The sequence below is a fragment of the Lepus europaeus genome, chromosome 4 (genome assembly GCF_033115175.1).
Source record: "Lepus europaeus isolate LE1 chromosome 4, mLepTim1.pri, whole genome shotgun sequence".
Lineage (NCBI taxonomy): Eukaryota > Metazoa > Chordata > Mammalia > Lagomorpha > Leporidae > Lepus > Lepus europaeus.
In genome coordinates this window covers 94839784-94867280 of record NC_084830.1, presented here as the reverse complement: position 1 = coordinate 94867280, position 27497 = coordinate 94839784, and positions in this window count along the sequence as shown.

The window sequence follows — 27497 nt, the reverse complement described above, 5'->3', positions numbered from 1 at the left end:
ACAAAGGAAAGATACAGTTAAAAAGAGCCTCCCAGTGGAGGTCAGAACAGCTCCAAAACTGTCCTCAAAGTCTACCCTTGCAACAGAGTCCACATTTAATTGAACTGACTGTGGAACACTCCCTTTCTCTCCCTCCCTCATCCTCCCCTTCTGGTTCTCTCTCTCCCTTTCAAGAAAATAAAGTCGAAAAGAAAGAAAGAAAAAAAGTAGGACACACACAGATACATGGAAAAGGGAGGGCGTTAGTCCCACACAGGAAAAAAATATTCACTAGAAACTACCGGAAATCAGAAGTAGTAGAAGAGTTCAAAGTAACTGTTATTAATGTATTTAAAGAACTAATGCAAATGATGCATAGTAATGGAGTATAATAGACAATGTATATAAAATTGATAATATAAAAAGAGATAAAATTATTAAAAGAAAAAGAAAAATGGAATTTCTGGAGTTGAAAATTATAATCAGGGGCACGCATTGTGGTGCAGCAGGTTAAGCTACCACTTGGAACACATCATCCCATATCAGAACTCCACCTCCGCTTCTGATCCAACTCCTGCTAATGCACACTCTGAGTGTCAATTGACGGTGGCTCAAGTACCTGGATCCCTGTCGTGGGTGGCAGATCCAGGTGGAGTTCCTGGCTCTTGGAATGTGAACCAGTGGATGGAAGCTCTCTCTCTGTCTTTCTCTCTCTCTTTCTGTCTCTCTGTCTCTCTCTCTCCCCCTCATCTCTATCTCTGTTTCTGTTACTCTGACTTTCAAAGAAAAAAAATAAATTTTAAAGTAAAAAGCATTATTGAAAAATAAAAGTATTATAATTGAATAAATGAAAAATTTACCACATGAATTCATCTGTAATTTTGGGCTGGGAAATGAAAGAAATCAGCAAACAGAGGATAAATTAATAGAGATTATACAGTCTGGCAGCTCCTCCAACTGCTAAGCAACTACCATATACCTAGTAATTCTCCTGGGTGTATATCAAAGAGAAACTAAAGCATAAGGTTCACATAAAAACCTGTGCATAAACATTTACGATAGCATTATTTATAGTAGGCAAATGCAGAGACATCCAAAATATTCATCAAATTTTGAAGGGATAAGCAAAATGTAGTACATTTTTATAATGGAACAACATTTGGCAATAATAATTGTGCTCCACAACATGGATGAGCCTTGAATGCATTTTACTCAGTTAAATAATTCACTTAGAAAAGGGCACATATTTTGTAATTCCATTTACATATGACATCCAGGAAAGGCAATTCATAGACAAAAAAGAGATTCATGGTAGCCAGCACATTGCGGAAGGAAGAGTAGGGTATGACTACCAGTGTGCCTTGTGTTTCTTTGGGGCATAACAAAATGTTTTAAACTAAACAGCAGTGGACATTTGGCCTAGCAGTTGTCTGCTCTAGTATCTGATTGCCTGGATTCAGTACTTATCCCTGGCTCCTGACTCCAGCTTCTGGCTAATGCAAACCCTGGAAGGCAGTCATGATGATACAGTTAACTGGGTTCCTGCCACCTATGTGAGAGATCTGAATTGAGTTTCTTGCTCTCACCTTCAGCCTCTGGCCATGCTGAGATTTTGGAGAGTGAACCCAAGGATAATCTCTCTCTCTCTCTCTCTCTCTCTCTCTCTCTCTTTCTCTCTCTCTGCCTCTCAATAAAATAAACAAATGTTTCAAAATAAAACTAGAGTGCTGATGTTTGCACACTTCACCTCTATAAATACTATAAACCAATGATTAAATTTTTAAATTGATGAGTATTATGATATTTGAATTCTATCTCATTAAGTCAGTTAAAAAATAGATGTCTTAAAGTAGAATTTTTCCATTTTTTTTCTCCCCATGTTCCCATAATACTGTAATGTATTCCTGTGTGGGAACAGAATCTGAACAATCCTGAAACTTATACACATATGGTTTACAGTCTTTTTTAAAACATTTATTTATTTATTTATTTATTTAAAAGAATTGGTGGGTGGACACAAAAAGATCTTACATCCACTTGTTTACTCCCCAGATGGCCACAGTTGCCAGGGCTGGGCCATTCTGAAGCCAAAAGCCAGAAGTTTCAGCTGGATTTTCCACACGGGTGGCAGAGACCCAAACACTTGAGCCATCTTCTGCTGCTTTTTACAGCAAGCTGGATTGGAAGTGGAGCAGCCAGGACATGAATTGGCACCCACATGGGATGTGGGTATTGCAGGCAGCAGCTTCAACTACAACACCACAGTGCTGGCCCCTGGTCTGTATTCGTGAAGATGCATTATATAGATTTCCACATAATCAAGGAAGAGAAATTTTAAGTTACTTTTTTTTAATACTTTTGGACTAAGAATGTAAGAAAATATGAAATTTTAGAAAGTGGTATCATACTATAGAATAGATGAAGGAATGTGTTTGGAAGAGGCAAGGGATTTGCTGATGGGGACTGTAGAGACCCTATTCCCTATTTTGGCAAATTCACTACAACGTAGCAACCTGCGGTAACTATATATATATACTGGGATCAGTTTTATGCATGAAGTTAATTTAGAAAATAATTATATTTCAAATATACCCTGAAGTTATTTTATGACATAGGATTTTATACTTACATTTGCACCACACCTGATTTGAAGCAATGTTAATTTCTGCATTACTTGAGGTGCTTCACAGGTAAGGACCTGTTGGTGGGTAAAAGTCTCAAGTGGACACAGAGAGCCGCAGAAACCTTGTTATCTGGGAACAAACTCTCATAGTCTGCATTGACAAATGGGTGGTATTGGAGGAAACTTAAATTGTCTTTCATGGTAGTGCCTACCATCAGCACAAAGGTGGAGTTCTAATTAGTACATTTCTCCTGATTAAAACACTTCACCATCCCTGTAGGGGTGGAAGTAGATTTCATCTAGTAGTGGACCTCTTGAAATCAATTAGGTTTCATTTTTCTTTAACCATTAATTTGCTGACCTGATCCAAAATATAATGCTAAAATATGTCCTTAATAAGTAAAACTCCCACAGAAATACTACATTTAAATTTTTGTGAATGTAACCAGTGCTATTTATATTACTGTGGTTGCATTTACTCACTTTCTTGGCTTGAGTTCAAATCATACACTCAGACATTTGAAAGCAGAGTGTTTATTTATGCAGATATGTCTTCTCCATGTCTTTTTCTTGGTGAAGAAAACACTAGTTATTGCAAACATGCTTATATGTATGTATAATAATAATATGCAAAAATGTATATACAATTGAATATATATGTATATATACATAAATGAATATATGTTTAATATTATATATCTTTCATAAGATCCAGGAAAATGATTCTCAATATAATTGTGAGAATAAATTTTTTTTTTAAATTTTTGTACAGAAGACAGAGTAGTGTTGACCATTGAATGGGTAGAACATCAGATGAACCATCGTACACCTACGGAAAATATACTTTGATTCTTATACATGTGCAACTATGGAGAGGTTTTTCTTCTAATGCCCCTGTCTATTCCCTACTAGTTAATGCTTATTCGAGTCTACCATGATATCCATTACACACTACGTGATTTATTAGCTTTTTTAAAAAAAAATATTTATTTATTTATTTATTTATTTATTTATTTGAAAGGTAGAGTTACAGAGAGACAGAGAGTGAGAGTCAGAGAGAGATTTTCCATTCACTGGTTCAATCCCCAAATGGCTGCAATGGCTTAAGCTGGGCAGATCTAAAGCCAGCATCCAAGATCTTATTCCAGATCTCCCAAGTGGATGCAGGGGCCCAAGCACTTGAGCCATCTACCACTGCCTTCCTAGACACATTAGCAGAGAACTGGATTGGAAGTGGAGCAGCTGGGATTCAAACCAGTGCCCATAAGGGTTGCTGACGCTGCAGGTGGCGGTTTTACCCACTATGCCATAACTCTGACCCCTCTTAACTTTTTCTATGTGCATCATTGGTGTTTTAAATTGTTATGAATCTGTGTATGTATAAACATATGGTGCTAAATATAAATTGTTTTTTCACAATATATGTTTTTACTTAGCATAATTGAGAGATGTGAAAACAGGAATGTTTCCTATAATTCACCTGATCTTGAGTACAGTCTTGAAGATCCGTTATTCTTAATAAAGAAGTCTAAAGAGCCTTGAGTTTTATTGTGATAACCTAATGAAATAAGATTCTTCCATAGCTGAAAGAACTGGTGACACTGTTTAATAGAATCTCCTCAGGTTTGAATACTACTACTGATTTTTTTTTCTCTGAATCTGGGAAATATCCTGATATACTGACAGGACAGGTGATAAAATTTTATGGTGGAAAAGTCAGGAGAATAAAGCATTGAATGGGTTAGAGGGGACTCACAAGTAGGGTAATACAAATAAAAGTGGTTACTTTTCTATTATATATGGAATCATTCCAGATCTCAAAATGTAGTAAAGAACATTTTAATACCTCGGTGTATTGTAAGTAATGAATATGTAAGGAAAAAAAGTAGTAATTGCCCAGCCAGAACACATTTCAATCTAAATAAGAAAATTGAAGATTTTCTTACCCTTGGGTAAGATGATTTGAACTTTTTTATTTTAAGATGGAGGAATCTAGAGACAAAGATTAATTGAAAGGGAGCTATTAACGAAATAAGGAAAAAAGTCATTACCAATTAACAGAGCTTTCAAAACACTGGAGTTAATGAGATTCCCAAGCTCTGTTTAAGAGTTCAGCTTTAGGATGGTGGATAAGGATGCTCAATAGAGTTTGAAGAAGTAGGGGAGAGAGGGGAAGAGGGAGAGGAGGGTGAGGATACAAAGGAGGAAGAGGTGGAGGAGGGGGAGAAAGAGGAGGAAGAGGAGAGGAAGAGGGAGAGGGTAGAGGGGGAGAGAAGGAGAAAAGGCAGATGCTGCTGAAGGGTTATTTGGGTTGGGATTGGGGTAAGTATTGATGGCATTATTTTTAAATAGCTCTTTTTTAGAGAAAATTAGAAATAAGGTTGTTTGCTGAAGCCAAATCAAGTGATCACAGATTTGTTAGTGTGGGAAGAGTGAAGAGATTGCAAAATATATCTGCTGAGGAAGACTGAAGAGTGTTAACATGGAGGTATGGGTGGGCAGAGTTGAGAACCAGGATGACCATGGAAACCATAATGTAATATTGGCACTCAGTATGTAGTTGTTTGATTGTTGTCCAGTCATATTCATCAGTTCAGTCATTTATATTCTATTGAGTACAATGTCAGCATAATAGAATACTACTGCAAAAAAATGTTAAGGCATTGGCACAGCAGATATTAGAGTCTATGCTCAAGAGAGGAGGAATAAAAATCAGCTGTAGGAAAGTACCTGTCTGTGATGTTCTCGCTGGCTCACTCTCTGTCCTTGACATCTGGCCTTGCTCATGCTCTATCAGCTAAATCCACATTTTCTGCTGTTACTCAAGTTCCATTAATTAGGGGTCTTATTAGTTGATGATCAAAATGCTCTTATACACTAGTGTTTTAATTTTTATGGATAAGCACCATATTTTAAAACACACCAATTTTTCTATTTTGTCGAGTCTGTAAGTTCATTCTGCCAGCCACAGAATAAAACCAGAAGGGGAAATATGTCAACTCTGACTTTTAAGGAAAGAAAAAAAACCTTAGAAATTCAAGAATTAATAAAATTGCAAAAACATGTTACCCGGTTTAATGTTTAAAGTAACACTTGAGGGTTTGCCATTTTAGAAAACAGAGTTCCTTACTCATTTTCATATCCTTTTTCCTTTTATTTTCCCATATTTTTAGATGGAACTTAATACAATAGGAGGGTATAGTGAATATTTTATGACAACTGCCTCATTTCTTTTAAGTGATAAGGCTTTTTTAAGAATTTGGCTAGTGGCAAATTTGCTGCTTTATTACAAACCCTTGGAAATCAGGATTGTGCTGCCCCTATTCTTGGGTATATGTGCGAAGGTGTTCAGTGGAAGCAGAAACAAGTGCATTTCCTTCTCCTCCACAACTTCTTGAAGGGCTCTTTCAGGAAGGAACCCCTCACCCTTCCTGTCCTGGTCCTTCTCTTCTTTCTGTTCTGACTTCTTCTGAGACCCTCATGTGACATACTAGAGAAAGTTATTTTCTCACTAGAAAGCTTGGAAATGAAGACTAGCCTACCTTATGTGATACAGTCCTAAAAGTACCTCTTAAACTACCTGCCATTACAAAAAAAAAAAAAATGCTTTTTTTCAGGAAGAAACCAAAGATAAGCAAAATCTTTACTAGAAAGCACTTAGCCTAGTGGTTGAGGAAACTGTGTCCCACATCAGAGGGCCTGGGTTGAGTTCCCAGCTCCAGTTCCTGACTAGATCCTGGCTAGTCTTTGGGAGGTGACAGGTGATGTTTCAAGTTCTTGTGTGGGTTGCCACATGGGAGACCTGGATTAAGTTTCTGGCTCCCGGTTTCAGTGTCAGCCCAACTCTGGCTGTTTGGAACATTTGAGGAGTGAGGCACTTTTCCTCTCTAATTAATTAATAAGTAATTAATTTAATTGCTTTACATTTATTAAGATTCATTCTCTGAACTTTATATAAATTGATTGCCAGTGGTTTTTTTTAGAGATTTATTTATTTATTTGGAATGCAGAGTTACAGAAAAGGAGAGATAAAATGGGAAAGAGAGAGAGAGGTCTTCAGTTCACTGATTCATTCCCTAAATGGCCTCAACAGCCAGGGCTAGGCCATGCTGAAGCCAGGAGCCAGGAGCCAGGAGCTTCATTTGGACCTCCCACATGGGTGCAGGCGCCCAAGGACTTGGGCCAGACCTGGATCAGAGTGGAACGGCTTGTCCCTGTATGGGATGTCAGCACTTCAGGCAGCAGTTTTACTTGCTAAGCCACAATGCCAGCACCCTGCCAATGCTTTTTTGCTACTCAGTACCCTCAGAAGGATTATTGACCTAATGACCATTCAGCGGCCCTTAAACTCTATCTAGGGCCATGATGATTGCAGAGACAAAAGAAACTTTCCTACTTTTCATCTAAATTTGAAGATAGAAAGCCATCTTGTATGCTTTGTATATTGTGGTAATGCTGGAATGACTTTATTTAATATATTTAATTTGCTCACCATATGTGTAATATATGGCACATACAGAACACAATGTTTTAATGGGAGCCTCTATTAGATACTTACTTGGTTTGTTGTGTAAAATCTAAGTGGGATCTACCTAAATGAGGCAACTATGTGAACCCAGGAAACTGTTCTGTTGGTTTACATGCTTATTTTGAGTTAGTGACACACATATAATTGCTGTAGGCCTTCCCAAAGCCACACTCCCTGGTTCTGTAGCTACCCCTGTTTCCCTGACCAAAGGACAGAATTTCATTTCTCTGTTGAATCCTTTCATCTCTGTGATGATTGTTCTCATAATCTTATGAGCTTGCTATCTTCCACCAGGGGAAAAAAAAAAAAAAGCTAACCTTCATTTTCTATAATACCACCATTTTTTTCTGATCCTATATTCATTGGAATTGTCTACTTCCTGTCTTCAGTTTCTCAACCCCAAAGTTCATTATGAGCCTTTTAAAGTCATATAGGGGACTTCAAAAATTTCATGGAAAATGATATTAAAAGACATTTATTTTCAGTGCAAACATTCTTGAAATTCATGTATACAAGGGGGTTTGCAAAAAACTTGTGGAAATGTATATTATGAAAAAATTATGTTGATTTTTGCAACTGCTAAGTCACAAACTTCTCCCCATCCACTGCCCCACTCCAAACTCCCCTCCCTTTCTCCATTAAGAGTGAAACTCATCTCTCAAAATAGATCAAGATCCAACCTCTCTTACACCCTCTGCAGTGACTGTCATCCACACCAACACTGCCTTGGGCCTGGATTATTTTTATAGCCTCATATTAGGGGGCTGAGCATGCAATTATCTTGGTGGTTGCCCACCCACATTCAAGGTATCCTTTACATAACAGCCAAAGTGATCTTAGCAAAAGTCTTATCACTGTCTCTCAGCATGCTCCATCTTTTGTAAACACAGAAGCCCCCATGGCTGTGGTGAATCTAACCAAGAGATTTCACAAATAAGACCAGTGTAAGCAAATAATGAAGGATAGAATTAAAAGGGAGAGGATGATCCTGCGGGGGAAGCAGGACACACAGCAGACTCATAGAATGGCAAATGCCCAAAACAGCACTCATGCCTCAGAATCAACCCTTGGGACATTCAGATCTGGCTAAAAGGTCCATGAGAGTCTCACAGGCATGGAAAGCCATGACATGGTGGCAAAAAACAATCTAAATGAAAGACACTGGTGAACAAGACCCCAGCGGAAGGAACAGGCCATCAAGGAGAGAGGCGCCTTTCTCTGAAGGGAGGAAGGAACCCCCACTGTGACACAGCCTTGACTAAACAAGTTCAGAGTCGGTGAACTCAAGGGACTTCCATAGCCTAGGCAGCTCATAGCAAGAGTCTCGGGTGATTGCTGACGTCATAAATAAGAGTGCCAATTGTTAAATCAACAACGGGAGTCACTGGGTACATGCTCCCCACGTAGGATCTCTGTCCTTAATGTGTTTTACTATGAAACTTAAAAACACTACTAGTTGAACAATACCCTATAGCTTGTGCGGTTGTGTGAATGCAGCCTGTTGAAATCCTTGCTTAGTATATACTAAGTTGATCTTCAGTATATGAAGGGAATTGAAAATGAAACTTACCCGGTGCCGCGGCTCAGTAGGCTAATCCTCTGCCTTGCGGCGCCGGCACACCGGGTTCTAGTCCTGGTCGGGGCACCAATCCTGTCCCGGTTGCCCCTCTTCCAGGCCAGCTCTCTGCTGTGGCCAGGGAGTGCAGTGGAGGATGGCCCAAGTGCTTGGGCCCTGCACCCGCATGGGAGACCAGGAGAAGCACCTGGCTCCTGCCATCGGAACAGCGTGGTGCGCCGGCCGCAGCGCGCCTACCGCGGCGGCCATTGGAGGGTGAACCAACGGCAAAAGGAAGACCTTTCTCTCTGTCTCCCTCTACTGTCCACTCTGCCTGTCAAAAAAAAAAAAAAAAGAAAATGAAACTTGATAAAGGGCAGGATGGGAGAGGGAGAGGGGAGGGCCACGGGTGGGAGGGAGGTTGGGGGGGAAGCCACAACAATACAAAAGTTGCACTTTGTAAATACACATTTATGAAATAAAAAAAAATTTAAAAAATACAAATAAATTATTAATTTTTAAAAATTTGTAGAAAGATTTAATTATTTTCACTTGAAAGTCATAGTTACACAGAGAGAGAAGGAAAGGCAGAGAGAGAGAGGTCTTCCATTTGCTGGTTCACTCTCCCATTGGCTGCAAAGGACAGAGCTGCACCAATCTAAAACCAGAAGCCAGGAGCTTCCTCTGGGTCTCCCACGTGGGTGCAGGGGCTCAAGGACTTGAGCCATCTTCCACTGCTTTCCCAGGCCACAGCAGAGAACCGGATCGGAAGTGGAACAGCCGGAACTCAAACTGGCACCCATATGAAATAGTGGCACCCATATGAGATGCTGGCACTGCAGGTGGTAGCCTTACCAGTTTTGCCACAGCGCTTGCCCCTGCTAAGTTTTATTTATCAGGACAGAGACAGTTGGAGAGACAGTGACAGGCAGACAGATATGTATTCAGAGAATTCTCGTTTGCTGGTTCATTTCCCAAATGGCTGCAATGCCATGACTGGGCCAGGTAGAATCCAGGAGCCAGGAATTCAATCCAGGTATTCCACAAGGTGGCAGGGATTCAACTACTTGACCTATCACCTTCAGCCTCCCAGAGCATGAATTAACGGGAGACTGGAATCAAAAGTGGATCCAGGACTTGAACGCAGGTACTCTGCTGCAGCATGCTGGTATCCCAAGCAGTGTAGCTGCCTTACGAGCCCACCCAATACTCACCCCATTCTTTTCCAGCATAGCCGCTGCCCAGTGCTCACACCTTTCTTGAGAGCCACGTGGGCCTCTTCTGCTTGATATTTTTTCCAGCCAGCACATGTCTCCTCAGATGTCTCCCTGGCTCTCTCGCCTGCTTCAGAGCTGGCTCACACATCATCTTCACAGTCTTGCCTTCTTGGCTGTCTTTGCTGAGGCCTACCCTTGACACTCCTGCCATGCCAGTGCATCCTATTCCCACTTCCCGCTTTGTTTTCCTCTATGGCACACATCATCAGCTGGCATAGGAACTCTACCAAATATTGTGCTTCATTCTATTTGTCTCTCCACAGTAGAATGCCAGCACCAAAAGAACTAGGGTTTATTTAATTTTTTATACTATTTTGTTTCCTGCTATATCCTCATGGCTTAAATCAGTTCCTGGCCTAATAAATCTTGTTGAATAAAATAATTGTAGCTGATCATGGCTCACTCCAAGAGAAGTAAAATCTTATGCTTGTATGGCCAAAAGAAAGTCTGTTCAATTTAACATTTTGTCTTTCATTTTGTACCGACTATAATAACTAGTTCATGCCAAGTCGGTCCAGATGCCATCCTTTCATATTTCAAGTTTCGTAGTCTTCTTTCCTTGCCTCTTGCCACTTGGATTGAAATGATTGATTCCTTCTCTATGGGTTTTAAATAGCCACAACTGAGTTTTCAGTCTTTTTCTTGCTGACACTGTTCCTGGTTCAGATTTTAAACACAAGTGTCATCAACCATATTTCTACCGATGTATCAATTTCTCTTCCTCAAGCACAGAAAAGCTGGAAGCACCTGTGTGTGCTCCAGAACTACCTGCTATTCCCTGGGCCTGTGGCGTGGTCTTTCTCTCATATAGTGCTTTACCTCTATATGTCTTCTTTCTTCTACTTGTTCCTTCCAGCTGTGCTGTCACAAAATCAGAGACATAAGGGAGCCTTATGTTTTTGTGAAAAAAAAATATTAACACCCCGAGAAAAGCAAGCCCACAACATAAATACTGCAAATCCTATGCTACTTCTCAAAAGCTTATCAAATATAACCTTTCTGCAAACAAACTGAGCTTTTGTGCCCCCTAAATATTACACCAGTATTTGAGAGACCAGAGGTTATACTTTACAAATACAGAAACAACAGCTTCCTGCTAGCTGCGTAATGCGCTTCACCAGATCCTTGTTAGTGTCCTGTAGATTGGGATGAGAGGTAATTTTTCTTGTCTGTGGTAGACAAATTTGTTTATTTTAGGTGACGGAGTGAAGCTATTTCACCATGTCTGAACTTTCGGTCCTTTATATGTTTCAGAGCACTGTTGCCAAGAGATAGGGTCATTGTAGCTTGTCTTTTGTCTTTAGCTCCTTTCCAGAAAATTTAAGTCAAAGAAAAGTAAAGCAGGCCACTAGTCAGTGTGGTAAGGAAGGATTCTCATGGGTAAAATCCTGTTGCAATACTGAACTCAACTTGGGTTTGTGCACAAGTGGCCTGGTGTTTTAAAGAAGGACTAAGGGAGCAGGGCGAGAGGGGAGTTGGGGCTCAGCAGAGTCAAGGAAATCAAAATTCCAAAAAAATGCAACAGGAGATTGGCCCCTGTGAAACCATGTGGGGTCGCTACCTGATGGCTGTTGAGTCAGGCCCTACCTTCCCATGGAGAAGGGCTCCCTCCTCAGGCGTGGATTGGAGTAAATTATTTGTGAAGCCTTGAGTTTTTTTCAGCAGATACTATATGGAGTTTTAGGACCAAGCTGCTAGAAACTATGGTGCTGTTTGTTCAATCTTTACAGGCCAACTTTGAGGCCTCCTTTTGAAGAAGCGCTAGAGGAGTTTGGCTACAGTCTGGTGAAAAAAGAGAATCTCTATCACATATCATTTAATATAATTGATACTTTTGCTTCACTATGAACAGTGGGGTACCAGTAACTCTTTTGTGTGGTTTTTAACAAGTACTCTGTATAGACAAGATAGGCCCCCAATCACCTACTCCAGAATAAATATAAAATCTAGATAGCTGATGTGGCCAGCACTGTGGCCCAGCGGGTTAAAGCCCTGGCCTGCAGTGCTGACACCCCATATAGGTGCCAGGTTGAGTCCCAGCTGCTTCACTTCAATCCAGCTCTCTGCTATGTCCTGAGAAAGCAGTAGAAGATGGCCAAAATGCTTGGGTCCCTGCACCCACATGGGATACCTGGGAGAAGCTCCCAGTTCCTAGATTTGGATTGGCCCAACTCTGCCCGTTGCAGCCACTGGGGGAGTGAACCAGTGGATGGAAGACCTCTTTCTCTTTCTGCCTCTGCCTCTCTGTAACTCTGCCTTTCAAATAAATAAATAAATCTTTAAAGATAAATAAATAAAGAGCTAGAGAGTTACAAAGCTACAGTGTCTGTTGGTTTCTCTTGTTGTGGTCAACTTCTGCGAATGAGTTACTGTTGTTGATGTTAGCAACCTCCCTGCAGTATCAGGAAGTAGCCCTGGTGAAGCCTGTGAGTCGCACTCTCAGAAATCACACAGCTGGTCCACAGTGAAGTAGCTGGTTTCCAGCAAGACTTAGGTTCAGGGGCCAGCGCCATGGCTCACTTGGTTAATCCACTGCCTGCGGTGCCAGCATCCCATATGGTCTCCGAGTTCTAGTCCCGGTTGCTCCTCTTCCAGTCCAGCTCTCTGCTGTGGCCTGGGGAAGCAGTGGAGGATGGGCCCCAGCACCCGCATGGGAGACCAGGAAGAAGCACCTGGCTCCTGGCTTCGGATCTGTGCAGCGCCGGCCATAGCGGCCATTTGGGGGGTGAACCAACGGAAGGAAGACCTTTCTCTCTGTCTCTCTCTCTCACTGTCTATAACTCTACCTGTCAAATAAAAAAAAAAAAAAATAGGTTCAGAGCTCCTAGGCCAGTGCCATTTCCAACATGTAGCTCATATCTTACAGGTCTTATCATGCATTTGTTGGTGTGTCCAACACTAGCAATTGTTATTTAGAAGTCCTGATACTGAATAATATCTCTGCAAACTGTGGATGAATACATTGAAATGATGAGATTAAACAGCTGTGGAAAAGTGATACATCATAAAATGGACCATTTTTCAAAGGTGTAACTTCAAATGTTTTCTCTCTCATTTAAATACACAACCAGTTGTCAATTCTGTGTAGATATCAGGATCATATACTGTAGTTTGTTTCTATTCTTTTGTCCTTTATCTGTGTCATCTCCCCAACTGCACCATGATCTTCTTGCAGGTCACATATCTTTGTATGTACTACTGATGACTTATATTTGAAGTAGGGCATAACTATAACAAATTACTGATAATAAAGTGTATTTTTATTTTAAGATACTTGATATATAGAAACACACAACTATAAAAGTTTGCTAATTTGGAACATGTTCTAATAAGAGCACATTCATCTATTGAGGAATTTATTGGAGTAAAAATGACCATAAATTTTAGCGAATGTGAAAGAGCAATGTCTAATTAAAAATCCACTTAATTGCTAAAAAAATAAATTTTTTAAATTACTTGAAAAACTTAATGATGTCTCTTTGTGGGATACTTGAAGTATCTACACATTATATGAAACCATTCACAGGACATGGAAGACTAAGCAGACATCTGTAGATATAAATGACTATATTACTGATACATATATACATATAACTGAGGCATGTGATATCAGTGCTGACAAGGGGTTATTGGGATGCATATAGGAGGAGTAATTATTTAGACATGGAAAGATTTACTTTTGGATTGATATAAATATCTGGAGTTAGATTGGTGTTGACGATTAACACAACTCTATGAATATACTAAAACTACTGAGAAATACATATTTAAAGAGAATTGAATGATATTTGAATTGTATTTAATAGGCTGTATTATAAAAAGGTAATGGCCTTTTATATTTGTTTAAAATAAATTACAAGTGAATTATTTCTCAATATTTAAAATATAAATAGAGAATAAAATCAGTGTTATTTCCTCAACAATTGCAATAGTAATATAGGTGCAATAAATACTTTGGAAAAATATTTATTGAATCTAACAAAATGATCATTTTTATTAAGTAGCTGAACTAAAAATATCTATTTTATTTAATTTCATGAAGAAATTTAATTTCAAAAATAAAACTATGTACACACTTCTAATGTTTATGATTATGGGATGATTCTTTATCTTAGTTTAATTAAGTTTTTTGTTTGTCCACTTTAATTAAAAAGCAAGAGTATGAAGTGAAATTTACTTTTTTTCCCTAAATAATTACTTAGAAGAAGACTATTTAAGAGACAGACATTTTTACTGTTGGAATTACTTGATTTTTTTCTGCAAGAGGAGCTGTCCTTGTGTCTATTAGAACATTGTGTTAATGCCTCTAGGGGGAATAAAAATGATTTGGTCATTTTCTTTTTGGAAAATACCCAAATGAAAATTGCTTGCTCACTTGGCATTATCAGTTAGAATTAAGTCATGCTTCCAGGTGTCTCCATCCTGTTCCCCAGGGCTTGGTCCTGGTCCAGAACAATCCAGGGGAGCTGGATTTCATTGTGGTTTACCTAGGGTTATTGCTCCAGTTAAAACACTTTGCCAAGGATCCGAAATTATGCTAGTACTTTTATTCCTGCTTGGATCTTCAAGTAGTGAGCAGCACATATATTGGGATCAGAAAGACATGGTGCCCATATTACCAGAAGGATCTTATTTAATGTCCTTGAGTCTAAATTGCTAGTCTTCTATTTGAATAAAATTTACCTACCACTGATGATTTTTATATGAATGAAATGTGAGAGTATACCTGAAACTTTAACATAACTAACTTAAGTGGTTGTAATAGTCATAATACAACTACCTGAATTCTATCCTTTCTTCTGCCTAGTGCGCTTAATTTTCTTAAAAAAGGAAAATTGAGAGGTGAAGAGACAGAGAGAGAGAGAGACAGACAGGAAGAAAAAGCTCCCATCTGCTAAACCTGGGGCTGAAGCCAGACCCAGGATTTCATCCAGAGCTCCAGCATGGGTGGCAGGAACCCAGTCACTTAAGACGTCAGCAGTGCCTCCCAGGCACTGCACCAGCAGGGAGCTGGAGTCTGGTCCTGCAGCTAGGCCTGTAACTCAGGGACTTGATTGTGAGGTGATGGCATCTTGATCTGTGTCTTTTTTTAAGAGTTATTTTATTTATTTGAAATGCAGAGTTGCAGAGACAGAGTGACAGAAATCTTTCATCCATTGGTTCACTCCCCAGATGCCCCCAACATTAGGCTGGGCCAGACCAAAGCCAGGAGCCAGGAGTTTCTTCAGGGTCTCCCATGTGGGTGCAGGGTCACAAGGGCTTGGGCCATTCTTCACTACTTTTCCAGGTCCATCAGCAGGAAGCTGAATTAGAAGCAGAATATCCAAAACTCAAACAGGTGTTCTGATATGCAAGCATCAGTTTATGCCACTATACCTGACTCTGACCCCAGAGGATCTGTTCTCAGTGTAACTCTGACGTGGTTGTTGGATTTCTCTACCTAGTAAAGATTCCACTTCCTTTCTCTTGTTAATTCTCACTCTAGTCCTACCAATTTATACACTTTTGATAAAACTGTCTTCATCTTCTTTGTGAATCAGGGAAAATGAGGCGTGTCCACAGGTGATATTTTCTGTTGCAGTAATTGGTAAATGATCCATTGTTCTCCAACTTTATGTATAGATTTCTAGACCCTTTGGATAAACAAACTAGACAATCTCCCTTAGTGTCTTAAATTAACTTCCAGAAGAAATCTTTTATTCTTCAAATAATGAAGAAGCAAGTAGCCCTACTTGAATTACTTAGATCTGAAAGGAGAACCAGCCTAAGAATGAACCTGACATCATGTGAAGGAACATGGGGTAAGAAAACAAACCGTGAGTCGTTATGACTTTATTGCACTGCTAAATTAAACTGTGCATAAAACCTCCCTTCCCAGTGACGTTCCATTATATGAGCTACTAAGTCCCTTTTATTGCATGAGCCTTAGTGAATTATACTTTATTTTCTTTCTTGCAACAGAAAATATACTAAACACCAGATAAAGTCATTTGTGGTTTTGTATTGTTTCTGTTACTACTTAGATATAGTCCAGTAAAGTTCTAAGACATAGATATTGATGCCATTAATGATTATAATTAAAATACACAACAAAAATTGTAGGGCAAGCATTGTGACAGAACGTTAAGACACCTCTTGAGATACCTATATCCCATAACAAGAGTCTCCTTTAAGTCCTGGCTACTCCATGCTTTTGATCCAAATACTTGCTAATGTGCCTGGGAGACAGTAATGATGATGCAAGTGGTTAAGTCCCTGCCACACCCATGGAGATCCAGTTGGAAGTTCCTGGATCCTGGTATTGCCTGGCCTCACCTGGTTGTTAGAGGCATATGGAGAGTAAACCAGCAGATGAAAGATCTCTTTCTCTCCCTCTCTTTCATTAGCCTTTCAAATAAATAAATTTTTTAAAAACTCCAAAGCAAAAAAATAGTAAAATTCACATTCTGAATTAAGAACAATGGCTATATAAAGTGTTATGTACATGTTATCATGAGTGTTACAATAGTAAAAATACAATATTTTATTTTAAACAAAGGAGTGATTTCTTCTGATAGTGATAAAAATAGGCAATTTTTATTGAGCTATTGTGTATTTTCATGTTGTCACATATATACTACCTTTAACTAAATGCATACATTCAAAAGATACTTTGAAATTTTCCATTGTTTCTAGTCTTAGAATAGAGAACACTAAGCATCACTTGAATATAATGGCATAGTATATTGATACTGCTATAAAAATGAAAATAACTGGTAATTTAACTTTATATTACAATATAATACATATTTGGAGTCCCATAGCAAGTTTTTAGCTTTACCCTTAGGGGCAAGTCTGAGGGAATGTGCGCCAAACTGTACATCTCCTCCCTCTCTTATTCCCACTCTTATTTTTAACAGGGCAGGTACCAATACCACCTTACTAGTTAAAGTAATCAGTTAAAGTTCATAACTGATCATAAAGATAGGATTAAGTGTCAAAGGGATCACATAAATAAGACCAGTGTCTGTTAATAATAATTGATAGAATAAAAAAGCAGGGAATGATCCGATATGGGAAGTAGGATACGCAGCAGACTCATAGAATGACAAATGCCCTAAACAGCACTCTGGCCTCAGAATCAGCCCTTAAACCAATCGGATCTGGCTAAAAAGCCCATAAGAGTATTTCAGGCATGGAAAGCCAAGACACTGTGGCAAAAAAAAAAAAATGACTTAAATAAAAGATCTCTGTGAGTAAGCGCTTGGTGGAAAGAAGGGGCCATCAAAGAAGGAGGTAACTTTCTCTGAAGGGAGAGGAGAACTTCCACTTTGATTATGGCCTTTTTTAAATAAGGTCGAAGTTTGTGAACTCAGGAGGCTTCCATAGCCTTGGCATGTTATGACAAGAGCCTTGGGTGATTGACGTCATAAATAAGAGTGTCGACTTTGATCTTATTCCGATAGGGTCATAGTCAAAGTGGAAGTTCTCTCCTCCCTTCAGAGAAAGGTACCTCCTTCTTTGATGGCTTTCCACTGGGATCTCACTTGCTGAGATCTTTCATTTAGTTTTTTTTTTTTTTTTTTTTTTTTTTTTTTTTCCGGAGTGTCTTGGCTTTCCATGCCTAAAATACTCTCATGGGCTCTTCAGCCAGATCCGAATGCCTTAAGGGCTGATTCTGAGGCCAGAGTGCTATTTAGGACATCTGCCGTTCTATGAGTCTGCTGTGTATCCTGCTTTCCATGTTGGATCCTTCTCTCCCTTTTTGATTCTATCAGTTAGTATTAGCAGACATTAGTCTTGTTTGTGTGATCCCTTTGACTCTTAGACCTATCAGAGTCATCAATTGTGCCTTGGCAACTCATGACTAGAGCCTAGGGAGATTACTGACACCATAAACAAGAGTGTCAAATTGTTAAGTCAACAACAGGAGTCACTCTGTACTTACATCTCATGTGGGATCTGTCCTTAATGTGTTGTCCATTGTGAAGTAATGCTATAACCTGTACTAAAACAGTATTTTTACACTTTGTGTTTCTGTGTGGGTGCAAATTGATGAAATCTTTGCTTAGTATATACTGAATTGATCTTCTGTATATAAAGGTAATTGAAAATGAAAAAAAAAAACCCTGGTGTTAAATTGGAAATTGCATAGAAAATTAATTAATTTTTAAAAAATATATCATGTAGGATCTCTGTCTTTAATGTGCTGTGCACTGTTATTTAATGCTATAACTAGTACTCCAACAGTATTTTTTCACTTTGTGTTGCTATGTGGGGGCAAACTGTTGAAATATTCACTTAATATATACTAAACTATAATCCAAATGTACTTTTGCAATTTATATTTATTAAATAACAGTTGTCTATTTAAAAATAGATTACATATTTGTCAAACGTTCATAGAATTCCAAATGATTTTATTCAGTATAAGCTCAGAATGTGCAGTTAGGATTATGATACACAAACAAATATATAATTAATTTGCTTATTGCTTCATTTTTGAGTAGTATGAAAGTGTCAATTCACATAAACTGATCTTTAGTTCAGGTATATTTGAATTGAAATATTCATAAAACACTTCATGTGACAGAATTATATTTGGTGACGTGCATGTTGGATGTTTTGTTAAAGTTCTTGGTCCCAGAGCTCATGCTTAGTGTGCTTCAGTATTTTCTCTCTGCTCTTTAGGTTAAATAAGTTCCGTGGATCTGCCCTAATTGCCTTAATTCCAATCTTTCTTTCCACTCTAAAATTGAATACATCTGACATTTTGTATTTATCTCTCTTATTTTTTATTTCTATAAGTTACATGTTTTAATAACTTCTTTTTCTTTGTTAGAATTATCTATTTAAAAATATTTCAAGAGAATTTGAAATAGCTTGCTGAAAATTTTTTGTGATAGTTATTTTAACATTCTTGTCAGATAATTGCAATATGTGATTCATCTAATTGTTAGTGTTAGATGATGTCTTTTTTCTTTCAAATTGTGATCTTCCTGGTTCTGAGTATAACACATAGTTTTTATGGTGTGCTGTGTCTTTGCTCATTATGCTTCAGGACTCTGGGTCTTACTCAGGAGTGTTTCTTATGCAATGAAGCACCCCAGTTTAGATTTATCTCACAGGCTCTTGCCCAGCTATGTGGGCAGATCATCTGGCTTCCTGGGTGGTCTACGGTTTTGAGCCTGCCTCTGAATGGTCTATCTCTCGTGGCATGGGGCCTTCTCCATTTATACTCAAGGGGACAGAAGAAGTGACTGAGACCAGCCTCCTGGTTCTCCCCAGGATGGAAAGTGTCCCATGTCCAGTGATAACTAAGGTCTTCTCCTAGGCAATGCTGCTGTGGAGGTATCCTCTGCGTGTGCCGGGGTAGGAAGATGAGGATACCTATCAAGAGACTGCTCCTTGGGGCAGGGTACCCTTGCAGGTGCTTCACCACAGGACAATGTCCTGGAGTTGGGAAGCTGTGTTAGGCTTTGGAAGACTCAGGGCTGAGCCGTTTTTCTGGCAGCTGTCCCTGCTAATATTCCTGATAAATAGTGTATCTCAGAGGTGAAAGGGGTCCCATGGCTGGGGAGGGCCAGTTCCTCTGGTGGCCATTTCTCATCACAGTCCTCCTTACTAGTTTTTTCCAGTTTGTTTGCTATGGAGGAGGGGAATCCATTTCTCCCCAGATGTAAGAGGAACCAGGCTGTGCTCCTCTCAGCTACTGTGTTAGGGTCAGGCCATATTGGGTGATGTATCCTCCCTTTCTGGCAGGGAGGATGTGACACTTCACTTCCCCACCATTCCTCCGACTATGGTCCCTAACTGCCTCCTTCCCTCTTCTCCCCTTGTCCCTGTGGCACTTTCCACCAATTCTATAATTCAATTTGCATGGAGGAGCAGGGAGTCTTCATTGCATTCTAAAGACCAGGAATTCCAAATTCACTGTAAAACTTACTCTTTCCCCTACCCTTCAGTGAAACAACATTCCCTAGAAAAGAAATTGGCAAACTTTAGAGACTCAAGATGCTGAGAGGCAACTAAAGAAAACCCAAGATGGGAAAGGTGAAGCCACACAACATACAATGGTGGTTCCATGCATTGGTTTCAGATATCAGGTGGCAGGCTATCCCTGGATCCAGGGTGAAGTAGGACCCATAGGAGTACAGAAAAGAGAAAAACTGTAGTGAGATAAAGATTGTAATGAGGGATACCCAGCTTTCTTTGGAAGGAATATAGAAGAGTAGTGAAGAATTTAAAGGTCTTATGGGGAAACCATATTTCTATGTAGGAAGCACTATGTAGTGGTTAAGAGCAAGAATGGCCGGCGCCGTGGCTCAATAGGTTAATCCTTCGCCTTGCGGCGCCGGCACACTGGGTTCTAGTCCCTTTCGGGGTGCCGCATTCTGTCCCGGTTGCCCCTCTTCCAGGCCAGCTCTCTGCTGTGGCCAGGGAGTGCAGTGGAGGATGGCCCAAGTGCTTGGGCCCTGCACCCCATGGGAGACCAAGAGAAGCACCTGGCTCCTGCCTTCAGATCAGCTCAGTGCACCGGCTGCAGCATGCTGGCCGCGGCGACCATTGGAGGGTGAACCAACGGCAAAAAGGAAGACCTTTCTCTCTGTCTCTCTCTCTCTCTCACTGTCCACTCTGCCTGTCAAAAAAAAAAAAAAAAAAAAGAGCAAGAACGACAGTGAAGACACCTGCATTGGAATACTTGCTCTCTCGCAGTAACCCAGGCACATCATGAAAGTAACCAAACTCCTTATGTATGACTTGATAGCTGGGGTGTGTGTGTGTGTATGTGTGTGTATAGATGGATGGGTGGATGACTGTCTGGATGGATGGACTGACAGACAGAAGGATAGCTAGGTGGATGAACTGCAAGGAAAACTCCATCGATCATATAGCAGATAATTCTAGAGTGCTATGCTGTTTTATTCTGCCCAAAACTTGTCTCAGTAAATCAAATTATGTGTCAATCACCTGTTTTGCTATACTGCTGACTTGTTGGAACAAGTGAAATAGATTTCTCTTAAGCCTTTACAATGATTATTCTAAGATTTATGTAGCGGCATTGCTTAAATGGTACTCTGTGTAGCTCCTATTGTTAATTAAGTGCTTGTCCATCATTGCACAATTAAATCACTGCATTAGTGAAGCACAATGACATTTCTTCACAACATGTAAGTAGTTAGTTTAATTTTCAAGTAATTTTAATTTTCATTCTTTCACCTCACATTTTGCTGCTTATAGAGAATCAATTTCCCAGTTAGTACTTTAACTCATGATTTATCTGTCAGAATTTAATTTCATTTTTTATCAAATCTTGTGTTCCTTAGGCTTATTTATAAGGACATTATGGGATACTATTTGAGAAATTACTAAGATGTTAAATTGTCATTTCTGGACTTCTCAGCACTCTCATTCAATATGATTTCCATGCTCATTGACTAGATGCTGATATTTTTCTTAAGATTTATTTATTTTATTTGAAAGGCAGAGTTACAGTGAGTCAGAGGCACACACACACACACACAGAGAGAGAGAGAGAGAGAGAGAGAGAGAAAGAGATAGGTCTTCCATCTGCTGCTTCACTCCCCAGATGGCTGTAACAGCCTGAGCTGAGCTGATCCGAAGTCAGGAGCCAGGAGCTTCCTCTAGGTCTCCCACATCGGTGCAGAGGCCCAAGGACTTGAGCCATCTCCTACTGCTTTCTCAGGCCAAAGCAGAGAGCTGGATTGGAAGTAGAGCAGCTAGGACTGGAGCCCATATGGGATGCCAGCACTGCAGGCAGCAGCTTTACCTGCTATGCCATAACATTGGCCCCTGGAGGTTGATTTTTACATAGCATGTAGCTCCCACTTAAGTGCATAATTTAATTTCAATTTCCACATGTTTCTTAATTTTAATTTTAATATTGCAGTAGAGTGGGGTTTTATGTTTTCATTCTTCATGGTTATTGAAATTCTAAATAACTGCTGATGTTGTCATAAGGACTGTTTGAGTGAACTTGGTCTAATTTTCTCTGCATCTAAATGGCATGGAGATATAATTTCACATATGGTTTTTGCTTTTCACTTAAATGTATCTTGAAGGAAGGAGGACTAAAATACGAATATTAGCCTAAGTGTTGTTCCTTGGGGCTTTTGTGCTGCCAGGTTATTTCATTATGTTTTAAGGTCTGAGAACCAATTCTTGCCATAGTCTCTTATGTTTGTAATAAATTATTTTTTATCCATTTTTGAGATTGTGCCTATCTCCCCAAATCAGCAAAAGATTCTTTTCAGCTATTATAAAAAAATAAATGTAATTCGTCAGTCATTATTTTCTCAAATAATAACAAGTGCAATACTTATACTCAATTATTTAATTTTTTTCATCATCTTCTTAACTAATTCATTTCTTGAATTTTTTCAATACTTTTGTTTCAAAAGAAAGTTACTAACATGTATAAAATTAAAGATTTTATACTTACCAATCCTCTATTGGTGGTTTGGAATTATACCTATTCAATAACCCCATATAATATTTATATTTAATTATGGAAGATATTATTGTATTATTTAGAAATGACTCTTAATTCTCACAAATTCCCCAAGATCTTTTCCCCATTTTAAAGATCAGGAAGCTGAAGCACCGTCATGTTTAGTCATTGCACCAATCTGGTGGAAATGTTTCATTACTGTTTAGAGTGATTACTAATGCATACAGATAAGAAATCAAATATGTAACTTCTCAAGACACAATCTGAATTTTATCATCTGATTAGTAATTTATATAGATAGAAATTTTTATATCCACAATAATCAGCAAGGTAGTTTTTTTCTTTCCTAGAAAAGTGAGAAATTCATTAGGAGTAATTGATGAATGACAATGCAGTTTCTCAGCTTCTGAGAAGCTTGCTTAAATGGTAGACATAAGAAAATACTAAACATTTCCCTGTGTAGACTTTCACATTCTCTTCACCATAGTTTTGAATAAATAAGCTATTGTCTTTTATGTTATTTGCTTGTAAGTTTCCTAGTGGGGAATCAGAGAAAAATGACAGATGTGTAAATACTGGGTTCAGCAGTAATATCAGATGGCACATCTCTCTCTCAATTAAATTTTTTTGGGAGTGGTGGTGGTGAGCAGGTTAACTAGTTGCTGTTGTTCCAAATTATTTTGCTCATTAAAAAAATAGAATTTTGATCTTTTCTTTATATTTTATGTCTTAATACTGTTAGCACTGTGCATTCATTTTAATAGTGTTGAAATATTTCTCTAAATGAAACATGCATGCCACTTTGACTTGAGTATAAATACAGTGGAGACAAATTTGAATGATTTCTGTCATATATTTGGTTTTTCCATTAAATAGAGGATTAGGTGCAAGTATACTTAAGTGACTTCATGTGGCACAGCTTTGAAATGAAGCATGTTCCCTGATAAATGTTAAGAATGATTGAATCAATCTCATCATCTTGAGGGGTCGTTTGAAGAATTTGAATATGACAGATATGATTTTGAATTCCAGCTTGACACTTCTTAACTTTTCACCTTACACAAGTTAGAAAATTGTTCTTAATCTGAGTTATTAAAGGAGGTAAAATATGTGCATGTAAAAGAGACTTGAAGGATAACAATCACATTTTTAAGAACCAAACAGAGAATACATACTTATTTTTAGTCTAATACAGGAATGCCTTATGAACTCTAAATGTGCTTAGGCACAAATATTTCTAACTTTCTCCAAAGAAAGAAATGTTACAACTCATTTTTGAGGACATTGAGGAAGCTATTCAATATTAGTGTTTCTTACCTTTTTAGAATTCCTTTTCTTTCAGTAAAATGTTAAATTGATGGGTTGCAATCGTAGCTTTCAAGTTTTAGATTTTTGTTTGTTTTTGGGACTCCATTGTCTTCACATTAGTGACAGGGACCTAAGTACTTGGGTCACCATTTGTTGCCCTCCCAGGAGCACTAGCAGGAAGCTGGATTGAGAGTAGAGCAGACAGGACTGGAACTAGCACTCTGATATGTGATGCCCACATTGCAAGTGGCAGTCAATCCACTGTGCCACAGTGCAGCCCACCCCCACAAGCTCTTTTATGTGTAATTCCAGGCCACATTTCCAAGGCAAGGAAACTTTTTTTTAGCGTTTTTAGGTAGATTTTAAGTTTCTTTGGGGGGAATTGCACTGTTGCAATTTCGGTCACAGGTTGTCAACATTCCTTACTGCAATGAGAGGATTATATTTTGTGAAAGGATTCATTGTTCCAACACTGAAAGATGAACAGGATGGTGACTTGATGCCAGCTGCTGAGAAGACAACAGGAGCATAGAGACAGCAGGTCTGTCCTCACAGATCTTAGGTTGTGGTGGAGGTGGTGATGATGTGGACGTCAATGAAGTTTTGTGCTTACTTTTAGAGGCAAGGACCAGAGCTGCAAATGCCATCTATTTAAGAGGAACATTAAATGCATTTGTGCCAAAAGGTTAAATGAAGTTGGCAAGACATGAATTAGTGTTTCCAAATACATGTTAATTTTACCTAAAGAAATGTGCTTTTATTTTTAATTAATTTGCTCTCAGACCTCAGGAACACTGTTGGCCTTTTCCTGTGCACATTACCTGAATGTTGGTTCCTAGTTCTTGCTTCATGCAGCAATATGAGGCTGAGGCTGTTTATTTTACTGTTTGTGTTTTAATAAAGCTTGGGGTTGGAGGGCAGATTGTTGGAAATGAAGTTAATAATGTGATCCAGCTACAATCCAATCAATCTTATTGCTATTCTGTGGGGCTGCAAAATGGGTAGATCAGAAAAACACTGGCAAGGACAGAGCCTTCATAATAGAAATTTTTACATTTTTACAAACTCTAACATTTCACATGGGTTGTGTCTTTGTTATCATCTGATCTTATTGCGATCACTCTGCAGTTTGGAAATCACGTATTATTTTCACTGGAATGAGCAATTTTCTTGTTATTCAGGTGTGAGGAGCACAAAAGATCAGAAGATTGCTGCCAATCAAAATATATAGTTTTTGCTCACAGTTACCAAGGACAGGGTGCAGCCATAATGCATAGGGCTACACAGGGAAGTAAGGGGACCAGCCAAGGGGCAGATTGTAGGCAAGAGCCTATTGTCCACTATTTGCATAAAGAAACAATCAAGGCAGGGTGAGATGATGGTTTCACAGGTTTTGGGATATAGGAGCTGCTCTAATTATGTGGAATTTGGCCTTGGAATGGCAGGGACAGTTGGATAACGTCCCAAAGCATGAGAGCCAGGAAAATGGAGGTGGTTGGGGTTTGAGTTCTAGAAAGGATGGTTTTCAGATGGTGGCAGCATACTCATGGTTGAATTTTGTATTATCTCTCAGAGCTGGTAGGAGAACTGGGAAGAGAGGGGACATCTCTCCCATGTCTGTAAGGCAATGGAAGTCAAACATCATAATAAAAAGATTGCTTAATGAAGCCTAACAATGCACTCGATGGATATTTGTTGAATGAATGAAAAACTAACCAATGAGCCATCATGCTATAATCTTACCCATATTTAATCTTAGTGGGGAAAACAACACTATTTTTTTAAATTTACTGTATTTATTTAATAGAGTGATGGGGGAGGGTAAGGGAGTGAGCAAAAGAGAGACAGACAGACAGACTGGCATCTTTCATTTGCTGGTTCCTTCACAAAAGGGCCACAATGGCTAGGTCTGGGCCAGGCTGAAGACAAGAGCCTGGAACCCCATCCTGGTCTGGCATGTGGATAGTAGGGATGCAGGTACTTGAGCCATCTTCCACTGCTTTTCCAAGAGCTTTAGCAGGGAACTGGATTCGAAGTGGAGCAGTCAGGACTCGATCTGGCACTCACATTAGGTGCTGGGATCTCAGGCAGCAGCTTAAGCCACTATGCCAAAACACTAGTTCCTTATCACAGAGTGAGAAAAAGCTCACTAAATGCACAGAATACTATAAAAATTATGAAAGTCTTTGTCTGATAGGAATATTTGCAAAATAGAATACATCACAGATTTTTATTTGCAATTTGATTTCTCAATTCAAATTCTCTGGAAGACTTGCTAATAAACTTTCTTTAATTTAGTGATTTTTCTTCCACTTGGTAAAATCTGTTTTTTATTAAATGTATTACCTACGGAATGGGCATAGATTATACATAATTTGTCAATAGTGCTCTTGGTAAATGTAAATCTTTGGATAAAATCAATTAAAATATTGTGCTTCTTTTTAGTGAAAGGTTTTTTTTTTAATAGTTCTAGGCAAATTTACATGTTTAACATATTTTCCTGGGAAACATTTTGTAGAGAAAAAGTAAGCATAGTCAATGGCCCAGGGGCTTCATGGGTACCCCCATGCTGGGGGGTACAGATTTGAAACCTGAGAAGTATGCATTGGACAAAAATTGCAGAATGGCAGAGTGAATATCTGCATTGTCTTCCTTTGAAGCAACAAAAAATGTAAGAGAATGACTAAATAACCTATTTCTGATATCTGGAAATTAACCAGGGTCACAGATCGAAATAAAGCTCATCTATCCCAGAAGACACAGGAAGCTGTTGTGTCACAGCAGGCCCTGGGATTCTTCACTTTATGCCTTTCCATCCTGTGCTAGTTTTGGAACTCCATTTATCCCTTTTGTGGCTGGTTCTGTGTGGTAATGGGTTGAGCTGCAACTGGCTACACTAGACTCCTATATAGGAGCATCAGTTCAGACTCAGCCGCTGGGCTTCTAATCCAGTCCCTTGATAATGCACCTGGGAGGTGACAGGTGGTAACACAAATAGGTGAGCCCCTGACACTTTTGGAGACCAGGATGGGGTTCCTGGATATTGGCTTCAGTCTGCCCCAATTCAGCCTGTTGCAGTCATTTTGGGAGTATGAGTATAAAAGTTAATTGAAAATAGATCTTAGTAAAATAAGAATGGTAATAGGAGAGGGAGGAGGGAGGAAGGGGGTGGGAGTGTGGATTAGTGGGAGGGTGGGTACGATGGGAAAAATGACTATATTCCTAAAGTTTTATTTATAAAAAGCATGAAGTTTATATTCCTTAAATAAAATGTTTCTGGGAGAAAAAAAAAAAAAACCATCCACACCACACTGTTAAAACTTTGATCCAATTTGCAACTCCCCTGGAAACCTGAGAACGAGACAGCTATTTGATTTGACCCAGAATTTTGCCCAGGGAGGGTATTTAGTCTACCCCTACATTATTTCAGAAATAATAGAAAACTTTTATCAATAGCTTAGCATCGAAGGCTGTGATGTTCATTGGGAAAACAAGAGCCTGGCTGGGAATTTAAAAGGAAGTGCTAAGAACTACACAATGCTGGGAACTACCAGAGCTATGACATCTTCCAGAGTATCTAAAAAATGCTGCCCAAATGAAAGCCACAATACCAGGACATGTCGTTCTGTTTCTTACTCATTTCTGGTTTTAAAGACAGCTGCACTGGGGACAGCGTTGTTACATAGCAGATAAAGCTGCCACCTGCAGTGCCGGCATCCCATATGGGTGCCGGTTCCTGTCCCAGCTGTTCCACTTCTGATCCAGCTTTCTGCTAT